The sequence below is a fragment of the Lepidochelys kempii genome, chromosome 2 (genome assembly GCF_965140285.1).
Source record: "Lepidochelys kempii isolate rLepKem1 chromosome 2, rLepKem1.hap1, whole genome shotgun sequence".
In the NCBI taxonomy this organism is placed as follows: domain Eukaryota; kingdom Metazoa; phylum Chordata; order Testudines; family Cheloniidae; genus Lepidochelys; species Lepidochelys kempii.
Window position 1 is genome coordinate 186,996,908 of NC_136381.1, and position 18,863 is coordinate 187,015,770.

The following is an 18,863-nucleotide window of genomic DNA, read 5'->3' on the forward strand; positions in this document are numbered from 1 at the left end:
GCGTGCAGGTGAGGGGCGGGAGCGGGCGTGCGGGCGGCAGCCCCGTCCCGGGCGGTGCGCTTCCCCTGGGGGTTTTGTGTCGGGGTGTGTGCGTGCGTGTGTGTGCGTGCAGTTTGTGAGGGCGTCATGTGAGGAGGGAGTGCGTGGTGAGAGGGGAGCGGGGGTGTATTTGTGGGGGGTGGGGAGGAGGGTTCGTCGCGGTGCGTGTGGGCCGGGGGTCGTGGGGTGCGTATGGTGCTGCGGGGCGTGAGCCTGGGTGTGTGGAGGCTGGGGTGCGAGGCCGGTGTTGCGTGCGTGCGTGCGTGAGCGCGTTGCGGAGCCGGTGTGGGGGTAGGGGGTGAAGGCGTGGAGCAGGCAGGGTGGTGTGTGTGGGCTCGCTTAAAGGCAGGCAAAGCGGCAGGCAGCAGCGTCTACGGCCATACCACCCTGAACACGCCCGATCTCGTCTGATCTCGGAAGCTAAGCAGGGTCGGGCCTGGTTAGTACTTGGATGGGAGACCTCCTGGGAATACTGGGTGCTGTAGGCTTTTGCCGGCCCCCGCCACGCTCCCTGCCGCTGCCCGGCTGCAGGTCTCCCTCCGGCACAGGCTTTTGCCGCCTGGTCCTCGCTTGCTTGCGCAGAGGTCTCGCAGGCCGTAGCCACCTCGCCCGCCGCAGCCCAGGGCGAGGGCTTGGGGCGCCCGGCCCCGTGGCGTCTTTGTTTTTCTTACCAGGCGGCGCTCTTGCCCCCTTGGCAGCAGGTGTGGGAGGCCAGGTGGCCGAAGCGGCGGCAGGCGCCCCAAGGCCTGTCTGCCCTCGCGCTCCCTGCCCGCCTCTGGAGGCTGGGAGAAAGGAAAGCCAGAAGCCTTGCCGTGCGGCGCAGCCCGGGCCTTTGGGCTGGCTGGTTGAGGGAAGCCCTTTGCCAGCCTGCCTCCTTGGCAGCTGGCCCTTTGAAAGTGAGGGGAGGGAGGCAGCCGCTGTCCTTTTGGCCGGGAAGGCTGCCTGCGGGCCTGGAGCAGTCCCTGCCTCGGCTTCGGGGCCGGTAAGTGGGAAAGGTGGGTGCTGGTCGCCTCTGGGCTGGTCTCCCTGAGGAGGCGGCGGTGGCCCATCCTGCCTCCCCCGGGGCCTTGCGAAGCGGGAGACGGGTCAGGGGGAGGCCCCCGGGGGGCGCGTCCCGGGTTTCCCGGAGCGAGCAAAAGGCAGGCCAAGTGCGGGAGGGCGTCCCCAGGGAGGCGTGAGAGCTGTGTCGAGGACCGGGAGCTGTGAGGAAAGGCGAGCGGGCTGTGCGGGAGCTGCCCCTGCGAGGTGCGTGCAGGTGAGGGGCGGGAGCGGGCGTGCGGGCGGCAGCCCCGTCCCGGGCGGTGCGCTTCCCCTGGGGGTTTTGTGTCGGGGTGTGTGCGTGCGTGTGTGTGCGTGCAGTTTGTGAGGGCGTCATGTGAGGAGGGAGTGCGTGGTGAGAGGGGAGCGGGGGTGTATTTGTGGGGGGTGGGGAGGAGGGTTCGTCGCGGTGCGTGTGGGCCGGGGGTCGTGGGGTGCGTATGGTGCTGCGGGGCGTGAGCCTGGGTGTGTGGAGGCTGGGGTGCGAGGCCGGTGTTGCGTGCGTGCGTGCGTGCGTGCGTGAGCGCGTTGCGGAGCCGGTGTGGGGGCGGGGGGTGAAGGCGTGGAGCAGGCAGGGCGGTGTGTGTGGGCTCGCTTAAAGGCAGGCAAAGCGGCAGGCAGCAGCGTCTACGGCCATACCACCCTGAACACGCCCGATCTCGTCTGATCTCGGAAGCTAAGCAGGGTCGGGCCTGGTTAGTACTTGGATGGGAGACCTCCTGGGTGCTGTAGGCTTTTGCCGGCCCCGGCTGCAGGTCTCCCTCCGGCACAGGCTTTTGCCGCCTGGTCCTCGCTTGCTTGCGCAGAGGTCTCGCAGGCCGTAGCCACCTCGCCCGCCGCAGCCCAGGGCGAGGGCTTGGGGCGCCCGGCCCCGTGGCGTCTTTGTTTTTCTTACCAGGCGGCGCTCTTGCCCCCTTGGCAGCAGGTGTGGGAGGCCAGGTGGCCGAAGCGGCGGCAGGCGCCCCAAGGCCTGTCTGCCCTCGCGCTCCCTGCCCGCCTCTGGAGGCTGGGAGAAAGGAAAGCCAGAAGCCTTGCCGTGCGGCGCAGCCCGGGCCTTTGGGCTGGCTGGTTGAGGGAAGCCCTTTGCCAGCCTGCCTCCTTGGCAGCTGGCCCTTTGAAAGTGAGGGGAGGGAGGCAGCCGCTGTCCTTTTGGCCGGGAAGGCTGCCTGCGGGCCTGGAGCAGTCCCTGCCTCGGCTTCGGGGCCGGTAAGTGGGAAAGGTGGGTGCTGGTCGCCTCTGGGCTGGTCTCCCTGAGGAGGCGGCGGTGGCCCATCCTGCCTCCCCCGGGGCCTTGCGAAGCGGGAGACGGGTCAGGGGGAGGCCCCCGGGGGGCGCGTCCCGGGTTTCCCGGAGCGAGCAAAAGGCAGGCCAAGTGCGGGAGGGCGTCCCCAGGGAGGCGTGAGAGCTGTGTCGAGGACCGGGAGCTGTGAGGAAAGGCGAGCGGGCTGTGCGGGAGCTGCCCCTGCGAGGTGCGTGCAGGTGAGGGGCGGGAGCGGGCGTGCGGGCGGCAGCCCCGTCCCGGGCGGTGCGCTTCCCCTGGGGGTTTTGTGTCGGGGTGTGTGCGTGCGTGTGTGTGCGTGCAGTTTGTGAGGGCGTCATGTGAGGAGGGAGTGCGTGGTGAGAGGGGAGCGGGGGTGTATTTGTGGGGGGTGGGGAGGAGGGTTCGTCGCGGTGCGTGTGGGCCGGGGGCCGTGGGGTGCGTATGGTGCTGCGGGGCGTGAGCCTGGGTGTGTGGAGGCTGGGGTGCGAGGCCGGTGTTGCGTGCGTGCGTGCGTGAGCGCGTTGCGGAGCCGGTGTGGGGGCGGGGGGTGAAGGCGTGGAGCAGGCAGGGCGGTGTGTGTGGGCTCGCTTAAAGGCAGGCAAAGCGGCAGGCAGCAGCGTCTACGGCCATACCACCCTGAACACGCCCGATCTCGTCTGATCTCGGAAGCTAAGCAGGGTCGGGCCTGGTTAGTACTTGGATGGGAGACCTCCTGGGAATACTGGGTGCTGTAGGCTTTTGCCGGCCCCGGCTGCAGGTCTCCCTCCGGCACAGGCTTTTGCCGCCTGGTCCTCGCTTGCTTGCGCAGAGGTCTCGCAGGCCGTAGCCACCTCGCCCGCCGCAGCCCAGGGCGAGGGCTTGGGGCGCCCGGCCCCGTGGCGTCTTTGTTTTTCTTACCAGGCGGCGCTCTTGCCCCCTTGGCAGCAGGTGTGGGAGGCCAGGTGGCCGAAGCGGCGGCAGGCGCCCCAAGGCCTGTCTGCCCTCGCGCTCCCTGCCCGCCTCTGGAGGCTGGGAGAAAGGAAAGCCAGAAGCCTTGCCGTGCGGCGCAGCCCGGGCCTTTGGGCTGGCTGGTTGAGGGAAGCCCTTTGCCAGCCTGCCTCCTTGGCAGCTGGCCCTTTGAAAGTGAGGGGAGGGAGGCAGCCGCTGTCCTTTTGGCCGGGAAGGCTGCCTGCGGGCCTGGAGCAGTCCCTGCCTCGGCTTCGGGGCCGGTAAGTGGGAAAGGTGGGTGCTGGTCGCCTCTGGGCTGGTCTCCCTGAGGAGGCGGCGGTGGCCCATCCTGCCTCCCCCGGGGCCTTGCGAAGCGGGAGACGGGTCAGGGGGAGGCCCCCGGGGGGCGCGTCCCGGGTTTCCCGGAGCGAGCAAAAGGCAGGCCAAGTGCGGGAGGGCGTCCCCAGGGAGGCGTGAGAGCTGTGTCGAGGACCGGGAGCTGTGAGGAAAGGCGAGCGGGCTGTGCGGGAGCTGCCCCTGCGAGGTGCGTGCAGGTGAGGGGCGGGAGCGGGCGTGCGGGCGGCAGCCCCGTCCCGGGCGGTGCGCTTCCCCTGGGGGTTTTGTGTCGGGGTGTGTGCGTGCGTGTGTGTGCGTGCAGTTTGTGAGGGCGTCATGTGAGGAGGGAGTGCGTGGTGAGAGGGGAGCGGGGGTGTATTTGTGGGGGGTGGGGAGGAGGGTTCGTCGCGGTGCGTGTGGGCCGGGGGTCGTGGGGTGCGTATGGTGCTGCGGGGCGTGAGCCTGGGTGTGTGGAGGCTGGGGTGCGAGGCCGGTGTTGCGTGCGTGCGTGCGTGCGTGCGTGAGCGCGTTGCGGAGCCGGTGTGGGGGCGGGGGGTGAAGGCGTGGAGCAGGCAGGGCGGTGTGTGTGGGCTCGCTTAAAGGCAGGCAAAGCGGCAGGCAGCAGCGTCTACGGCCATACCACCCTGAACACGCCCGATCTCGTCTGATCTCGGAAGCTAAGCAGGGTCGGGCCTGGTTAGTACTTGGATGGGAGACCTCCTGGGAATACTGGGTGCTGTAGGCTTTTGCCGGCCCCGGCTGCAGGTCTCCCTCCGGCACAGGCTTTTGCCGCCTGGTCCTCGCTTGCTTGCGCAGAGGTCTCGCAGGCCGTAGCCACCTCGCCCGCCGCAGCCCAGGGCGAGGGCTTGGGGCGCCCGGCCCCGTGGCGTCTTTGTTTTTCTTACCAGGCGGCGCTCTTGCCCCCTTGGCAGCAGGTGTGGGAGGCCAGGTGGCCGAAGCGGCGGCAGGCGCCCCAAGGCCTGTCTGCCCTCGCGCTCCCTGCCCGCCTCTGGAGGCTGGGAGAAAGGAAAGCCAGAAGCCTTGCCGTGCGGCGCAGCCCGGGCCTTTGGGCTGGCTGGTTGAGGGAAGCCCTTTGCCAGCCTGCCTCCTTGGCAGCTGGCCCTTTGAAAGTGAGGGGAGGGAGGCAGCCGCTGTCCTTTTGGCCGGGAAGGCTGCCTGCGGGCCTGGAGCAGTCCCTGCCTCGGCTTCGGGGCCGGTAAGTGGGAAAGGTGGGTGCTGGTCGCCTCTGGGCTGGTCTCCCTGAGGAGGCGGCGGTGGCCCATCCTGCCTCCCCCGGGGCCTTGCGAAGCGGGAGACGGGTCAGGGGGAGGCCCCCGGGGGGCGCGTCCCGGGTTTCCCGGAGCGAGCAAAAGGCAGGCCAAGTGCGGGAGGGCGTCCCCAGGGAGGCGTGAGAGCTGTGTCGAGGACCGGGAGCTGTGAGGAAAGGCGAGCGGGCTGTGCGGGAGCTGCCCCTGCGAGGTGCGTGCAGGTGAGGGGCGGGAGCGGGCGTGCGGGCGGCAGCCCCGTCCCGGGCGGTGCGCTTCCCCTGGGGGTTTTGTGTCGGGGTGTGTGCGTGCGTGTGTGTGCGTGCAGTTTGTGAGGGCGTCATGTGAGGAGGGAGTGCGTGGTGAGAGGGGAGCGGGGGTGTATTTGTGGGGGGTGGGGAGGAGGGTTCGTCGCGGTGCGTGTGGGCCGGGGGTCGTGGGGTGCGTATGGTGCTGCGGGGCGTGAGCCTGGGTGTGTGGAGGCTGGGGTGCGAGGCCGGTGTTGCGTGCATGCGTGCGTGAGCGCGTTGCGGAGCCGGTGTGGGGGCGGGGGGTGAAGGCGTGGAGCAGGCAGGGCGGTGTGTGTGGGCTCGCTTAAAGGCAGGCAAAGCGGCAGGCAGCAGCGTCTACGGCCATACCACCCTGAACACGCCCGATCTCGTCTGATCTCGGAAGCTAAGCAGGGTCGGGCCTGGTTAGTACTTGGATGGGAGACCTCCTGGGAATACTGGGTGCTGTAGGCTTTTGCCGGCCCCGGCTGCAGGTCTCCCTCCGGCACAGGCTTTTGCCGCCTGGTCCTCGCTTGCTTGCGCAGAGGTCTCGCAGGCCGTAGCCACCTCGCCCGCCGCAGCCCAGGGCGAGGGCTTGGGGCGCCCGGCCCCGTGGCGTCTTTGTTTTTCTTACCAGGCGGCGCTCTTGCCCCCTTGGCAGCAGGTGTGGGAGGCCAGGTGGCCGAAGCGGCGGCAGGCGCCCCAAGGCCTGTCTGCCCTCGCGCTCCCTGCCCGCCTCTGGAGGCTGGGAGAAAGGAAAGCCAGAAGCCTTGCCGTGCGGCGCAGCCCGGGCCTTTGGGCTGGCTGGTTGAGGGAAGCCCTTTGCCAGCCTGCCTCCTTGGCAGCTGGCCCTTTGAAAGTGAGGGGAGGGAGGCAGCCGCTGTCCTTTTGGCCGGGAAGGCTGCCTGCGGGCCTGGAGCAGTCCCTGCCTCGGCTTCGGGGCCGGTAAGTGGGAAAGGTGGGTGCTGGTCGCCTCTGGGCTGGTCTCCCTGAGGAGGCGGCGGTGGCCCATCCTGCCTCCCCCGGGGCCTTGCGAAGCGGGAGACGGGTCAGGGGGAGGCCCCCGGGGGGCGCGTCCCGGGTTTCCCGGAGCGAGCAAAAGGCAGGCCAAGTGCGGGAGGGCGTCCCCAGGGAGGCGTGAGAGCTGTGTCGAGGACCGGGAGCTGTGAGGAAAGGCGAGCGGGCTGTGCGGGAGCTGCCCCTGCGAGGTGCGTGCAGGTGAGGGGCGGGAGCGGGCGTGCGGGCGGCAGCCCCGTCCCGGGCGGTGCGCTTCCCCTGGGGGTTTTGTGTCGGGGTGTGTGCGTGCGTGTGTGTGCGTGCAGTTTGTGAGGGCGTCATGTGAGGAGGGAGTGCGTGGTGAGAGGGGAGCGGGGGTGTATTTGTGGGGGGTGGGGAGGAGGGTTCGTCGCGGTGCGTGTGGGCCGGGGGTCGTGGGGTGCGTATGGTGCTGCGGGGCGTGAGCCTGGGTGTGTGGAGGCTGGGGTGCGAGGCCGGTGTTGCGTGCGTGCGTGCGTGCGTGCGTGAGCGCGTTGCGGAGCCGGTGTGGGGGCGGGGGGTGAAGGCGTGGAGCAGGCAGGGCGGTGTGTGTGGGCTCGCTTAAAGGCAGGCAAAGCGGCAGGCAGCAGCGTCTACGGCCATACCACCCTGAACACGCCCGATCTCGTCTGATCTCGGAAGCTAAGCAGGGTCGGGCCTGGTTAGTACTTGGAATGGAGACCTCCTGGGTGCTGTAGGCTTTTGCCGGCCCCGGCTGCAGGTCTCCCTCCGGCACAGGCTTTTGCCGCCTGGTCCTCGCTTGCTTGCGCAGAGGTCTCGCAGGCCGTAGCCACCTCGCCCGCCGCAGCCCAGGGCGAGGGCTTGGGGCGCCCGGCCCCGTGGCGTCTTTGTTTTTCTTACCAGGCGGCGCTCTTGCCCCCTTGGCAGCAGGTGTGGGAGGCCAGGTGGCCGAAGCGGCGGCAGGCGCCCCAAGGCCTGTCTGCCCTCGCGCTCCCTGCCCGCCTCTGGAGGCTGGGAGAAAGGAAAGCCAGAAGCCTTGCCGTGCGGCGCAGCCCGGGCCTTTGGGCTGGCTGGTTGAGGGAAGCCCTTTGCCAGCCTGCCTCCTTGGCAGCTGGCCCTTTGAAAGTGAGGGGAGGGAGGCAGCCGCTGTCCTTTTGGCCGGGAAGGCTGCCTGCGGGCCTGGAGCAGTCCCTGCCTCGGCTTCGGGGCCGGTAAGTGGGAAAGGTGGGTGCTGGTCGCCTCTGGGCTGGTCTCCCTGAGGAGGCGGCGGTGGCCCATCCTGCCTCCCCCGGGGCCTTGCGAAGCGGGAGACGGGTCAGGGGGAGGCCCCCGGGGGGCGCGTCCCGGGTTTCCCGGAGCGAGCAAAAGGCAGGCCAAGTGCGGGAGGGCGTCCCCAGGGAGGCGTGAGAGCTGTGTCGAGGACCGGGAGCTGTGAGGAAAGGCGAGCGGGCTGTGCGGGAGCTGCCCCTGCGAGGTGCGTGCAGGTGAGGGGCGGGAGCGGGCGTGCGGGCGGCAGCCCCGTCCCGGGCGGTGCGCTTCCCCTGGGGGTTTTGTGTCGGGGTGTGTGCGTGCGTGTGTGTGCGTGCAGTTTGTGAGGGCGTCATGTGAGGAGGGAGTGCGTGGTGAGAGGGGAGCGGGGGTGTATTTGTGGGGGGTGGGGAGGAGGGTTCGTCGCGGTGCGTGTGGGCCGGGGGCCGTGGGGTGCGTATGGTGCTGCGGGGCGTGAGCCTGGGTGTGTGGAGGCTGGGGTGCGAGGCCGGTGTTGCGTGCGTGCGTGCATGAGCGCGTTGCGGAGCCGGTGTGGGGGCGGGGGGTGAAGGCGTGGAGCAGGCAGGGCGGTGTGTGTGGGCTCGCTTAAAGGCAGGCAAAGCGGCAGGCAGCAGCGTCTACGGCCATACCACCCTGAACACGCCCGATCTCGTCTGATCTCGGAAGCTAAGCAGGGTCGGGCCTGGTTAGTACTTGGATGGGAGACCTCCTGGGAATACTGGGTGCTGTAGGCTTTTGCCGGCCCCGGCTGCAGGTCTCCCTCCGGCACAGGCTTTTGCCGCCTGGTCCTCGCTTGCTTGCGCAGAGGTCTCGCAGGCCGTAGCCACCTCGCCCGCCGCAGCCCAGGGCGAGGGCTTGGGGCGCCCGGCCCCGTGGCGTCTTTGTTTTTCTTACCAGGCGGCGCTCTTGCCCCCTTGGCAGCAGGTGTGGGAGGCCAGGTGGCCGAAGCGGCGGCAGGCGCCCCAAGGCCTGTCTGCCCTCGCGCTCCCTGCCCGCCTCTGGAGGCTGGGAGAAAGGAAAGCCAGAAGCCTTGCCGTGCGGCGCAGCCCGGGCCTTTGGGCTGGCTGGTTGAGGGAAGCCCTTTGCCAGCCTGCCTCCTTGGCAGCTGGCCCTTTGAAAGTGAGGGGAGGGAGGCAGCCGCTGTCCTTTTGGCCGGGAAGGCTGCCTGCGGGCCTGGAGCAGTCCCTGCCTCGGCTTCGGGGCCGGTAAGTGGGAAAGGTGGGTGCTGGTCGCCTCTGGGCTGGTCTCCCTGAGGAGGCGGCGGTGGCCCATCCTGCCTCCCCCGGGGCCTTGCGAAGCGGGAGACGGGTCAGGGGGAGGCCCCCGGGGGGCGCGTCCCGGGTTTCCCGGAGCGAGCAAAAGGCAGGCCAAGTGCGGGAGGGCGTCCCCAGGGAGGCGTGAGAGCTGTGTCGAGGACCGGGAGCTGTGAGGAAAGGCGAGCGGGCTGTGCGGGAGCTGCCCCTGCGAGGTGCGTGCAGGTGAGGGGCGGGAGCGGGCGTGCGGGCGGCAGCCCCGTCCCGGGCGGTGCGCTTCCCCTGGGGGTTTTGTGTCGGGGTGTGTGCGTGCGTGTGTGTGCGTGCAGTTTGTGAGGGCGTCATGTGAGGAGGGAGTGCGTGGTGAGAGGGGAGCGGGGGTGTATTTGTGGGGGGTGGGGAGGAGGGTTCGTCGCGGTGCGTGTGGGCCGGGGGTCGTGGGGTGCGTATGGTGCTGCGGGGCGTGAGCCTGGGTGTGTGGAGGCTGGGGTGCGAGGCCGGTGTTGCGTGCGTGCGTGCGTGCGTGCGTGAGCGCGTTGCGGAGCCGGTGTGGGGGCGGGGGGTGAAGGCGTGGAGCAGGCAGGGCGGTGTGTGTGGGCTCGCTTAAAGGCAGGCAAAGCGGCAGGCAGCAGCGTCTACGGCCATACCACCCTGAACACGCCCGATCTCGTCTGATCTCGGAAGCTAAGCAGGGTCGGGCCTGGTTAGTACTTGGATGGGAGACCTCCTGGGAATACTGGGTGCTGTAGGCTTTTGCCGGCCCCGGCTGCAGGTCTCCCTCCGGCACAGGCTTTTGCCGCCTGGTCCTCGCTTGCTTGCGCAGAGGTCTCGCAGGCCGTAGCCACCTCGCCCGCCGCAGCCCAGGGCGAGGGCTTGGGGCGCCCGGCCCCGTGGCGTCTTTGTTTTTCTTACCAGGCGGCGCTCTTGCCCCCTTGGCAGCAGGTGTGGGAGGCCAGGTGGCCGAAGCGGCGGCAGGCGCCCCAAGGCCTGTCTGCCCTCGCGCTCCCTGCCCGCCTCTGGAGGCTGGGAGAAAGGAAAGCCAGAAGCCTTGCCGTGCGGCGCAGCCCGGGCCTTTGGGCTGGCTGGTTGAGGGAAGCCCTTTGCCAGCCTGCCTCCTTGGCAGCTGGCCCTTTGAAAGTGAGGGGAGGGAGGCAGCCGCTGTCCTTTTGGCCGGGAAGGCTGCCTGCGGGCCTGGAGCAGTCCCTGCCTCGGCTTCGGGGCCGGTAAGTGGGAAAGGTGGGTGCTGGTCGCCTCTGGGCTGGTCTCCCTGAGGAGGCGGCGGTGGCCCATCCTGCCTCCCCCGGGGCCTTGCGAAGCGGGAGACGGGTCAGGGGGAGGCCCCCGGGGGGCGCGTCCCGGGTTTCCCGGAGCGAGCAAAAGGCAGGCCAAGTGCGGGAGGGCGTCCCCAGGGAGGCGTGAGAGCTGTGTCGAGGACCGGGAGCTGTGAGGAAAGGCGAGCGGGCTGTGCGGGAGCTGCCCCTGCGAGGTGCGTGCAGGTGAGGGGCGGGAGCGGGCGTGCGGGCGGCAGCCCCGTCCCGGGCGGTGCGCTTCCCCTGGGGGTTTTGTGTCGGGGTGTGTGCGTGCGTGTGTGTGCGTGCAGTTTGTGAGGGCGTCATGTGAGGAGGGAGTGCGTGGTGAGAGGGGAGCGGGGGTGTATTTGTGGGGGGTGGGGAGGAGGGTTCGTCGCGGTGCGTGTGGGCCGGGGGTCGTGGGGTGCGTATGGTGCTGCGGGGCGTGAGCCTGGGTGTGTGGAGGCTGGGGTGCGAGGCCGGTGTTGCGTGCGTGCGTGCGTGAGCGCGTTGCGGAGCCGGTGTGGGGGCGGGGGGTGAAGGCGTGGAGCAGGCAGGGCGGTGTGTGTGGGCTCGCTTAAAGGCAGGCAAAGCGGCAGGCAGCAGCGTCTACGGCCATACCACCCTGAGCACGCCCGATCTCGTCTGATCTCGGAAGCTAAGCAGGGTCGGGCCTGGTTAGTACTTGGATGGGAGACCTCCTGGGAATACTGGGTGCTGTAGGCTTTTGCCGGCCCCGGCTGCAGGTCTCCCTCCGGCACAGGCTTTTGCCGCCTGGTCCTCGCTTGCTTGCGCAGAGGTCTCGCAGGCCGTAGCCACCTCGCCCGCCGCAGCCCAGGGCGAGGGCTTGGGGCGCCCGGCCCCGTGGCGTCTTTGTTTTTCTTACCAGGCGGCGCTCTTGCCCCCTTGGCAGCAGGTGTGGGAGGCCAGGTGGCCGAAGCGGCGGCAGGCGCCCCAAGGCCTGTCTGCCCTCGCGCTCCCTGCCCGCCTCTGGAGGCTGGGAGAAAGGAAAGCCAGAAGCCTTGCCGTGCGGCGCAGCCCGGGCCTTTGGGCTGGCTGGTTGAGGGAAGCCCTTTGCCAGCCTGCCTCCTTGGCAGCTGGCCCTTTGAAAGTGAGGGGAGGGAGGCAGCCGCTGTCCTTTTGGCCGGGAAGGCTGCCTGCGGGCCTGGAGCAGTCCCTGCCTCGGCTTCGGGGCCGGTAAGTGGGAAAGGTGGGTGCTGGTCGCCTCTGGGCTGGTCTCCCTGAGGAGGCGGCGGTGGCCCATCCTGCCTCCCCCGGGGCCTTGCGAAGCGGGAGACGGGTCAGGGGGAGGCCCCCGGGGGGCGCGTCCCGGGTTTCCCGGAGCGAGCAAAAGGCAGGCCAAGTGCGGGAGGGCGTCCCCAGGGAGGCGTGAGAGCTGTGTCGAGGACCGGGAGCTGTGAGGAAAGGCGAGCGGGCTGTGCGGGAGCTGCCCCTGCGAGGTGCGTGCAGGTGAGGGGCGGGAGCGGGCGTGCGGGCGGCAGCCCCGTCCCGGGCGGTGCGCTTCCCCTGGGGGTTTTGTGTCGGGGTGTGTGCGTGCGTGTGTGTGCGTGCAGTTTGTGAGGGCGTCATGTGAGGAGGGAGTGCGTGGTGAGAGGGGAGCGGGGGTGTATTTGTGGGGGGTGGGGAGGAGGGTTCGTCGCGGTGCGTGTGGGCCGGGGGCCGTGGGGTGCGTATGGTGCTGCGGGGCGTGAGCCTGGGTGTGTGGAGGCTGGGGTGCGAGGCCGGTGTTGCGTGCGTGCGTGCGTGAGCGCGTTGCGGAGCCGGTGTGGGGGCGGGGGGTGAAGGCGTGGAGCAGGCAGGGCGGTGTGTGTGGGCTCGCTTAAAGGCAGGCAAAGCGGCAGGCAGCAGCGTCTACGGCCATACCACCCTGAACACGCCCGATCTCGTCTGATCTCGGAAGCTAAGCAGGGTCGGGCCTGGTTAGTACTTGGATGGGAGACCTCCTGGGAATACTGGGTGCTGTAGGCTTTTGCCGGCCCCGGCTGCAGGTCTCCCTCCGGCACAGGCTTTTGCCGCCTGGTCCTCGCTTGCTTGCGCAGAGGTCTCGCAGGCCGTAGCCACCTCGCCCGCCGCAGCCCAGGGCGAGGGCTTGGGGCGCCCGGCCCCGTGGCGTCTTTGTTTTTCTTACCAGGCGGCGCTCTTGCCCCCTTGGCAGCAGGTGTGGGAGGCCAGGTGGCCGAAGCGGCGGCAGGCGCCCCAAGGCCTGTCTGCCCTCGCGCTCCCTGCCCGCCTCTGGAGGCTGGGAGAAAGGAAAGCCAGAAGCCTTGCCGTGCGGCGCAGCCCGGGCCTTTGGGCTGGCTGGTTGAGGGAAGCCCTTTGCCAGCCTGCCTCCTTGGCAGCTGGCCCTTTGAAAGTGAGGGGAGGGAGGCAGCCGCTGTCCTTTTGGCCGGGAAGGCTGCCTGCGGGCCTGGAGCAGTCCCTGCCTCGGCTTCGGGGCCGGTAAGTGGGAAAGGTGGGTGCTGGTCGCCTCTGGGCTGGTCTCCCTGAGGAGGCGGCGGTGGCCCATCCTGCCTCCCCCGGGGCCTTGCGAAGCGGGAGACGGGTCAGGGGGAGGCCCCCGGGGGGCGCGTCCCGGGTTTCCCGGAGCGAGCAAAAGGCAGGCCAAGTGCGGGAGGGCGTCCCCAGGGAGGCGTGAGAGCTGTGTCGAGGACCGGGAGCTGTGAGGAAAGGCGAGCGGGCTGTGCGGGAGCTGCCCCTGCGAGGTGCGTGCAGGTGAGGGGCGGGAGCGGGCGTGCGGGCGGCAGCCCCGTCCCGGGCGGTGCGCTTCCCCTGGGGGTTTTGTGTCGGGGTGTGTGCGTGCGTGTGTGTGCGTGCAGTTTGTGAGGGCGTCATGTGAGGAGGGAGTGCGTGGTGAGAGGGGAGCGGGGGTGTATTTGTGGGGGGTGGGGAGGAGGGTTCGTCGCGGTGCGTGTGGGCCGGGGGCCGTGGGGTGCGTATGGTGCTGCGGGGCGTGAGCCTGGGTGTGTGGAGGCTGGGGTGCGAGGCCGGTGTTGCGTGCGTGCGTGCGTGAGCGCGTTGCGGAGCCGGTGTGGGGGCGGGGGGTGAAGGCGTGGAGCAGGCAGGGCGGTGTGTGTGGGCTCGCTTAAAGGCAGGCAAAGCGGCAGGCAGCAGCGTCTACGGCCATACCACCCTGAACACGCCCGATCTCGTCTGATCTCGGAAGCTAAGCAGGGTCGGGCCTGGTTAGTACTTGGATGGGAGACCTCCTGGGAATACTGGGTGCTGTAGGCTTTTGCCGGCCCCGGCTGCAGGTCTCCCTCCGGCACAGGCTTTTGCCGCCTGGTCCTCGCTTGCTTGCGCAGAGGTCTCGCAGGCCGTAGCCACCTCGCCCGCCGCAGCCCAGGGCGAGGGCTTGGGGCGCCCGGCCCCGTGGCGTCTTTGTTTTTCTTACCAGGCGGCGCTCTTGCCCCCTTGGCAGCAGGTGTGGGAGGCCAGGTGGCCGAAGCGGCGGCAGGCGCCCCAAGGCCTGTCTGCCCTCGCGCTCCCTGCCCGCCTCTGGAGGCTGGGAGAAAGGAAAGCCAGAAGCCTTGCCGTGCGGCGCAGCCCGGGCCTTTGGGCTGGCTGGTTGAGGGAAGCCCTTTGCCAGCCTGCCTCCTTGGCAGCTGGCCCTTTGAAAGTGAGGGGAGGGAGGCAGCCGCTGTCCTTTTGGCCGGGAAGGCTGCCTGCGGGCCTGGAGCAGTCCCTGCCTCGGCTTCGGGGCCGGTAAGTGGGAAAGGTGGGTGCTGGTCGCCTCTGGGCTGGTCTCCCTGAGGAGGCGGCGGTGGCCCATCCTGCCTCCCCCGGGGCCTTGCGAAGCGGGAGACGGGTCAGGGGGAGGCCCCCGGGGGGCGCGTCCCGGGTTTCCCGGAGCGAGCAAAAGGCAGGCCAAGTGCGGGAGGGCGTCCCCAGGGAGGCGTGAGAGCTGTGTCGAGGACCGGGAGCTGTGAGGAAAGGCGAGCGGGCTGTGCGGGAGCTGCCCCTGCGAGGTGCGTGCAGGTGAGGGGCGGGAGCGGGCGTGCGGGCGGCAGCCCCGTCCCGGGCGGTGCGCTTCCCCTGGGGGTTTTGTGTCGGGGTGTGTGCGTGCGTGTGTGTGCGTGCAGTTTGTGAGGGCGTCATGTGAGGAGGGAGTGCGTGGTGAGAGGGGAGCGGGGGTGTATTTGTGGGGGGTGGGGAGGAGGGTTCGTCGCGGTGCGTGTGGGCCGGGGGCCGTGGGGTGCGTATGGTGCTGCGGGGCGTGAGCCTGGGTGTGTGGAGGCTGGGGTGCGAGGCCGGTGTTGCGTGCGTGCGTGCGTGAGCGCGTTGCGGAGCCGGTGTGGGGGCGGGGGGTGAAGGCGTGGAGCAGGCAGGGCGGTGTGTGTGGGCTCGCTTAAAGGCAGGCAAAGCGGCAGGCAGCAGCGTCTACGGCCATACCACCCTGAACACGCCCGATCTCGTCTGATCTCGGAAGCTAAGCAGGGTCGGGCCTGGTTAGTACTTGGATGGGAGACCTCCTGGGAATACTGGGTGCTGTAGGCTTTTGCCGGCCCCGGCTGCAGGTCTCCCTCCGGCACAGGCTTTTGCCGCCTGGTCCTCGCTTGCTTGCGCAGAGGTCTCGCAGGCCGTAGCCACCTCGCCCGCCGCAGCCCAGGGCGAGGGCTTGGGGCGCCCGGCCCCGTGGCGTCTTTGTTTTTCTTACCAGGCGGCGCTCTTGCCCCCTTGGCAGCAGGTGTGGGAGGCCAGGTGGCCGAAGCGGCGGCAGGCGCCCCAAGGCCTGTCTGCCCTCGCGCTCCCTGCCCGCCTCTGGAGGCTGGGAGAAAGGAAAGCCAGAAGCCTTGCCGTGCGGCGCAGCCCGGGCCTTTGGGCTGGCTGGTTGAGGGAAGCCCTTTGCCAGCCTGCCTCCTTGGCAGCTGGCCCTTTGAAAGTGAGGGGAGGGAGGCAGCCGCTGTCCTTTTGGCCGGGAAGGCTGCCTGCGGGCCTGGAGCAGTCCCTGCCTCGGCTTCGGGGCCGGTAAGTGGGAAAGGTGGGTGCTGGTCGCCTCTGGGCTGGTCTCCCTGAGGAGGCGGCGGTGGCCCATCCTGCCTCCCCCCGGGGCCTTGCGAAGCGGGAGACGGGTCAGGGGGAGGCCCCCGGGGGGCGCGTCCCGGGTTTCCCGGAGCGAGCAAAAGGCAGGCCAAGTGCGGGAGGGCGTCCCCAGGGAGGCGTGAGAGCTGTGTCGAGGACCGGGAGCTGTGAGGAAAGGCGAGCGGGCTGTGCGGGAGCTGCCCCTGCGAGGTGCGTGCAGGTGAGGGGCGGGAGCGGGCGTGCGGGCGGCAGCCCCGTCCCGGGCGGTGCGCTTCCCCTGGGGGTTTTGTGTCGGGGTGTGTGCGTGCGTGTGTGTGCGTGCAGTTTGTGAGGGCGTCATGTGAGGAGGGAGTGCGTGGTGAGAGGGGAGCGGGGGTGTATTTGTGGGGGGTGGGGAGGAGGGTTCGTCGCGGTGCGTGTGGGCCGGGGGCCGTGGGGTGCGTATGGTGCTGCGGGGCGTGAGCCTGGGTGTGTGGAGGCTGGGGTGCGAGGCCGGTGTTGCGTGCGTGCGTGCGTGAGCGCGTTGCGGAGCCGGTGTGGGGGCGGGGGGTGAAGGCGTGGAGCAGGCAGGGCGGTGTGTGTGGGCTCGCTTAAAGGCAGGCAAAGCGGCAGGCAGCAGCGTCTACGGCCATACCACCCTGAACACGCCCGATCTCGTCTGATCTCGGAAGCTAAGCAGGGTCGGGCCTGGTTAGTACTTGGATGGGAGACCTCCTGGGAATACTGGGTGCTGTAGGCTTTTGCCGGCCCCGGCTGCAGGTCTCCCTCCGGCACAGGCTTTTGCCGCCTGGTCCTCGCTTGCTTGCGCAGAGGTCTCGCAGGCCGTAGCCACCTCGCCCGCCGCAGCCCAGGGCGAGGGCTTGGGGCGCCCGGCCCCGTGGCGTCTTTGTTTTTCTTACCAGGCGGCGCTCTTGCCCCCTTGGCAGCAGGTGTGGGAGGCCAGGTGGCCGAAGCGGCGGCAGGCGCCCCAAGGCCTGTCTGCCCTCGCGCTCCCTGCCCGCCTCTGGAGGCTGGGAGAAAGGAAAGCCAGAAGCCTTGCCGTGCGGCGCAGCCCGGGCCTTTGGGCTGGCTGGTTGAGGGAAGCCCTTTGCCAGCCTGCCTCCTTGGCAGCTGGCCCTTTGAAAGTGAGGGGAGGGAGGCAGCCGCTGTCCTTTTGGCCGGGAAGGCTGCCTGCGGGCCTGGAGCAGTCCCTGCCTCGGCTTCGGGGCCGGTAAGTGGGAAAGGTGGGTGCTGGTCGCCTCTGGGCTGGTCTCCCTGAGGAGGCGGCGGTGGCCCATCCTGCCTCCCCCGGGGCCTTGCGAAGCGGGAGACGGGTCAGGGGGAGGCCCCCGGGGGGCGCGTCCCGGGTTTCCCGGAGCGAGCAAAAGGCAGGCCAAGTGCGGGAGGGCGTCCCCCAGGGAGGCGTGAGAGCTGTGTCGAGGACCGGGAGCTGTGAGGAAAGGCGAGCGGGCTGTGCGGGAGCTGCCCCTGCGAGGTGCGTGCAGGTGGAGGGGCGGGAGCGGGCGTGCGGGCGGCAGCCCCGTCCCGGGCGGTGCGCTTCCCTGGGGGTTTTGTGTCGGGGTGTGTGCGTGCGTGTGTGTGCGTGCAGTTTGTGAGGGCGTCATGTGAGGAGGGAGTGCGTGGTGAGAGGGGAGCGGGGGTGTATTTGTGGGGGGTGGGGAGGAGGGTTCGTCGCGGTGCGTGTGGGCCGGGGGTCCGTGGGGTGCGTATGGTGCTGCGGGGCGTGAGCCTGGGTGTGTGGAGGCTGCGGGGTGCGAGGCCGGTGTTGCGTGCGTGCGTCGTGAGCGCGTTGCGGAGCCGGTGTGGGGGCGGGGGGTGAAGGCGTGGAGCAGGCAGGGCGGTGTGTGTGGGCTCGCTTAAAGGCAGGCAAAGCGGCAGGCAGCAGCGTCTACGGCCATACCACCCTGAACACGCCCGATCTCGTCTGATCTCGGAAGCTAAGCAGGGTCGGGCCTGGTTAGTACTTGGATGGGAGACCTCCTGGGAATACTGGGTGCTGTAGGCTTTTGCCGGCCCCGGCTGCAGGTCTCCCTCCGGCACAGGCTTTTGCCGCCTGGTCCTCGCTTGCTTGCGCAGAGGTCTCGCAGGCCGTAGCCACCTCGCCCGCCGCAGCCCAGGGCGAGGGCTTGGGGCGCCCGGCCCCGTGGCGTCTTTGTTTTTCTTACCAGGCGGCGCTCTTGCCCCCTTGGCAGCAGGTGTGGGAGGCCAGGTGGCCGAAGCGGCGGCAGGCGCCCCAAGGCCTGTCTGCCCCTCGCGCTCCCTGCCCGCCTCTGGAGGCTGGGAGAAAGGAAAGCCAGAAGCCTTGCCGTGCGGCGCAGCCCGGGCCTTTGGGCTGGCTGGTTGAGGGAAGCCCTTTGCCAGCCTGCCTCCTTGGCAGCTGGCCCGTTGAAAGTGAGGGGAGGGAGGCAGCCGCTGTCCTTTTGGCCGGGAAGGCTGCCTGCGGGCCTGGAGCAGTCCCTGCCTCGGCTTCGGGGCCGGTAAGTGGGAAAGGTGGGTGCTGGTCGCCTCTGGGCTGGTCTCCCTGAGGAGGCGGCGGTGGCCCATCCTGCCTCCCCCGGGGGCCTTGCGAAGCGGGAGACGGGTCAGGGGGAGGCCCCCGGGGGGCGCGTCCCGGGTTTCCCGGAGCGAGCAAAAGGCAGGCCAAGTGCGGTGAGGGCGTCCCCCAGGGAGGCGTGAGAGCTGTGTCGAGGACCGGGAGCTGTGAGGAAAGGCGAGCGGGCTGTGCGGGAGCTGCCCCTGCGAGGTGCGTGCAGGTGAGGGGCGGGAGCGGGCGTGCGGGCGGCAGCCCCCGTCCCGGGCGGTGCGCTTCCCCTGGGGGTTTTGTGTCGGGGTGTGTGCGTGCGTGTGTGTGCGTGCAGATTGTGAGGGCGTCATGTGAGGAGGGAGTGCGTGGTGAGAGGGGAGCGGGGGGTGTATTTGTGGGGGGTGGGGAGGAGGGTTCGTCGCGGTGCGTGTGGCCGGGGGCCGTGGGGTGCGTATGGTGCTGCCGGGGCGTGAGCCTGGGTGTGTGGAGGCTGGGGTGCGAGGCCGGTGTTGCGTGCGTGCGTGCGTGAGCGCGTTGCGGAGCCGGTGTGGGGGCGGGGGGTGAAGGCGTGGAGCAGGCAGGGCGGTGTGTGTGGGCTCGCTTAACAGGCAGGCAAAGCGGCAGGCAGCAGCGTCTACGGCCATACCACCCTGAACACGCCCGATCTCGTCTGATCTCGGAAGCTAAGCAGGGTCGGGCCTGGTTAGTACTTGGATGGGAGACCTCCTGGGAATACTGGGGTGCTGTAGGCTTTTGCCGGCCCCCGGCTGCAGGTCTCCCTCCGGCACAGGCTTTTGCCGCCTGGTCCTCGCTTGCTTGCGCAGAGGTCTCGCAGGCCGTAGCCACCTCGCCCGCCGCAGCCCAGGGCGAGGGCTTGGGGCGCCCGGCCCCGTGGCGTCTTTGTTTTTCTTACCAGGCGGCGCTCTTGCCCCCTTGGCAGCAGGTGTGGGAGGCCAGGTGGCCGAAGCGGCGGCAGGCGCCCCAAGGCCTGTCTGCCCTCGCGCTCCCTGCCCGCCTCTGGAGGCTGGGAGAAAGGAAAGCCAGAAGCCCTTGCCGTGCGGCGCAGCCCCGGGCCTTTGGGCTGGCTGGTTGAGGGAAGCCCTTTGCCAGCCTGCCTCCTTGGCAGCTGGCCCCTTTGAAAGTGAGGGGAGGGAGGCAGCCGCTGTCCTTTTGGCCGGGAAGGCTGCCTGCGGGCCTGGAGCAGTCCCTGCCTCGGCTTCGGGGCCGGTAAGTGGGAAAGGTGGGTGCTGGTCGCCTCTGGGCTGGTCTCCCTGAGGAGGCGGCGGTGGCCCATCCTGCCTCCCCCGGGGCCTTGCGAAGCGGGAGACGGGTCAGGGGGACCTCTGAGATAGCGCGT

The 18,863-nt window shown here is 70.0% G+C and overlaps 13 non-coding genes and 2 pseudogenes across 13 annotated transcripts; all 15 read left to right on the forward strand.

Annotated features, from left to right (window-relative positions):
* The first annotated feature begins 408 nt into the window (after window positions 1-408).
* LOC144930286 (5S ribosomal RNA) lies at window positions 409-527 on the forward strand. The gene has a single exon (XR_013635468.1). It is a non-coding gene; the product is annotated as a 5S ribosomal RNA (ribosomal RNA).
* Window positions 528-1,702: 1,175 nt separating this feature from the next.
* Window positions 1,703-1,822, forward strand: LOC144930273 (5S ribosomal RNA; annotated as a pseudogene).
* A 1,134-nt stretch (window positions 1,823-2,956) lies between these two features.
* On the forward strand, window positions 2,957-3,075 carry LOC144930287 (5S ribosomal RNA). The gene has a single exon (XR_013635469.1). It is a non-coding gene; the product is annotated as a 5S ribosomal RNA (ribosomal RNA).
* A 1,152-nt stretch (window positions 3,076-4,227) lies between these two features.
* LOC144930288 (5S ribosomal RNA) lies at window positions 4,228-4,346 on the forward strand. The gene has a single exon (XR_013635470.1). It is a non-coding gene; the product is annotated as a 5S ribosomal RNA (ribosomal RNA).
* Window positions 4,347-5,490: 1,144 nt separating this feature from the next.
* On the forward strand, window positions 5,491-5,609 carry LOC144930289 (5S ribosomal RNA). The gene has a single exon (XR_013635471.1). It is a non-coding gene; the product is annotated as a 5S ribosomal RNA (ribosomal RNA).
* Window positions 5,610-6,761: 1,152 nt separating this feature from the next.
* LOC144930274 (5S ribosomal RNA) lies at window positions 6,762-6,871 on the forward strand (annotated as a pseudogene).
* Window positions 6,872-8,015: 1,144 nt separating this feature from the next.
* On the forward strand, window positions 8,016-8,134 carry LOC144930290 (5S ribosomal RNA). The gene has a single exon (XR_013635472.1). It is a non-coding gene; the product is annotated as a 5S ribosomal RNA (ribosomal RNA).
* Window positions 8,135-9,286: 1,152 nt separating this feature from the next.
* Window positions 9,287-9,405, forward strand: LOC144930291 (5S ribosomal RNA). Its single transcript, XR_013635473.1, has one exon. It is a non-coding gene; the product is annotated as a 5S ribosomal RNA (ribosomal RNA).
* A 1,144-nt stretch (window positions 9,406-10,549) lies between these two features.
* LOC144930271 (5S ribosomal RNA) lies at window positions 10,550-10,668 on the forward strand. The gene has a single exon (XR_013635459.1). It is a non-coding gene; the product is annotated as a 5S ribosomal RNA (ribosomal RNA).
* Window positions 10,669-11,812: 1,144 nt separating this feature from the next.
* Window positions 11,813-11,931, forward strand: LOC144930292 (5S ribosomal RNA). Its single transcript, XR_013635474.1, has one exon. It is a non-coding gene; the product is annotated as a 5S ribosomal RNA (ribosomal RNA).
* A 1,144-nt stretch (window positions 11,932-13,075) lies between these two features.
* Window positions 13,076-13,194, forward strand: LOC144930293 (5S ribosomal RNA). Its single transcript, XR_013635475.1, has one exon. It is a non-coding gene; the product is annotated as a 5S ribosomal RNA (ribosomal RNA).
* Window positions 13,195-14,338: 1,144 nt separating this feature from the next.
* On the forward strand, window positions 14,339-14,457 carry LOC144930294 (5S ribosomal RNA). Its single transcript, XR_013635476.1, has one exon. It is a non-coding gene; the product is annotated as a 5S ribosomal RNA (ribosomal RNA).
* A 1,145-nt stretch (window positions 14,458-15,602) lies between these two features.
* On the forward strand, window positions 15,603-15,721 carry LOC144930295 (5S ribosomal RNA). The gene has a single exon (XR_013635477.1). It is a non-coding gene; the product is annotated as a 5S ribosomal RNA (ribosomal RNA).
* Window positions 15,722-16,868: 1,147 nt separating this feature from the next.
* Window positions 16,869-16,987, forward strand: LOC144930296 (5S ribosomal RNA). Its single transcript, XR_013635478.1, has one exon. It is a non-coding gene; the product is annotated as a 5S ribosomal RNA (ribosomal RNA).
* A 1,151-nt stretch (window positions 16,988-18,138) lies between these two features.
* On the forward strand, window positions 18,139-18,258 carry LOC144930272 (5S ribosomal RNA). The gene has a single exon (XR_013635460.1). It is a non-coding gene; the product is annotated as a 5S ribosomal RNA (ribosomal RNA).
* Window positions 18,259-18,863: the final 605 nt, after the last annotated feature.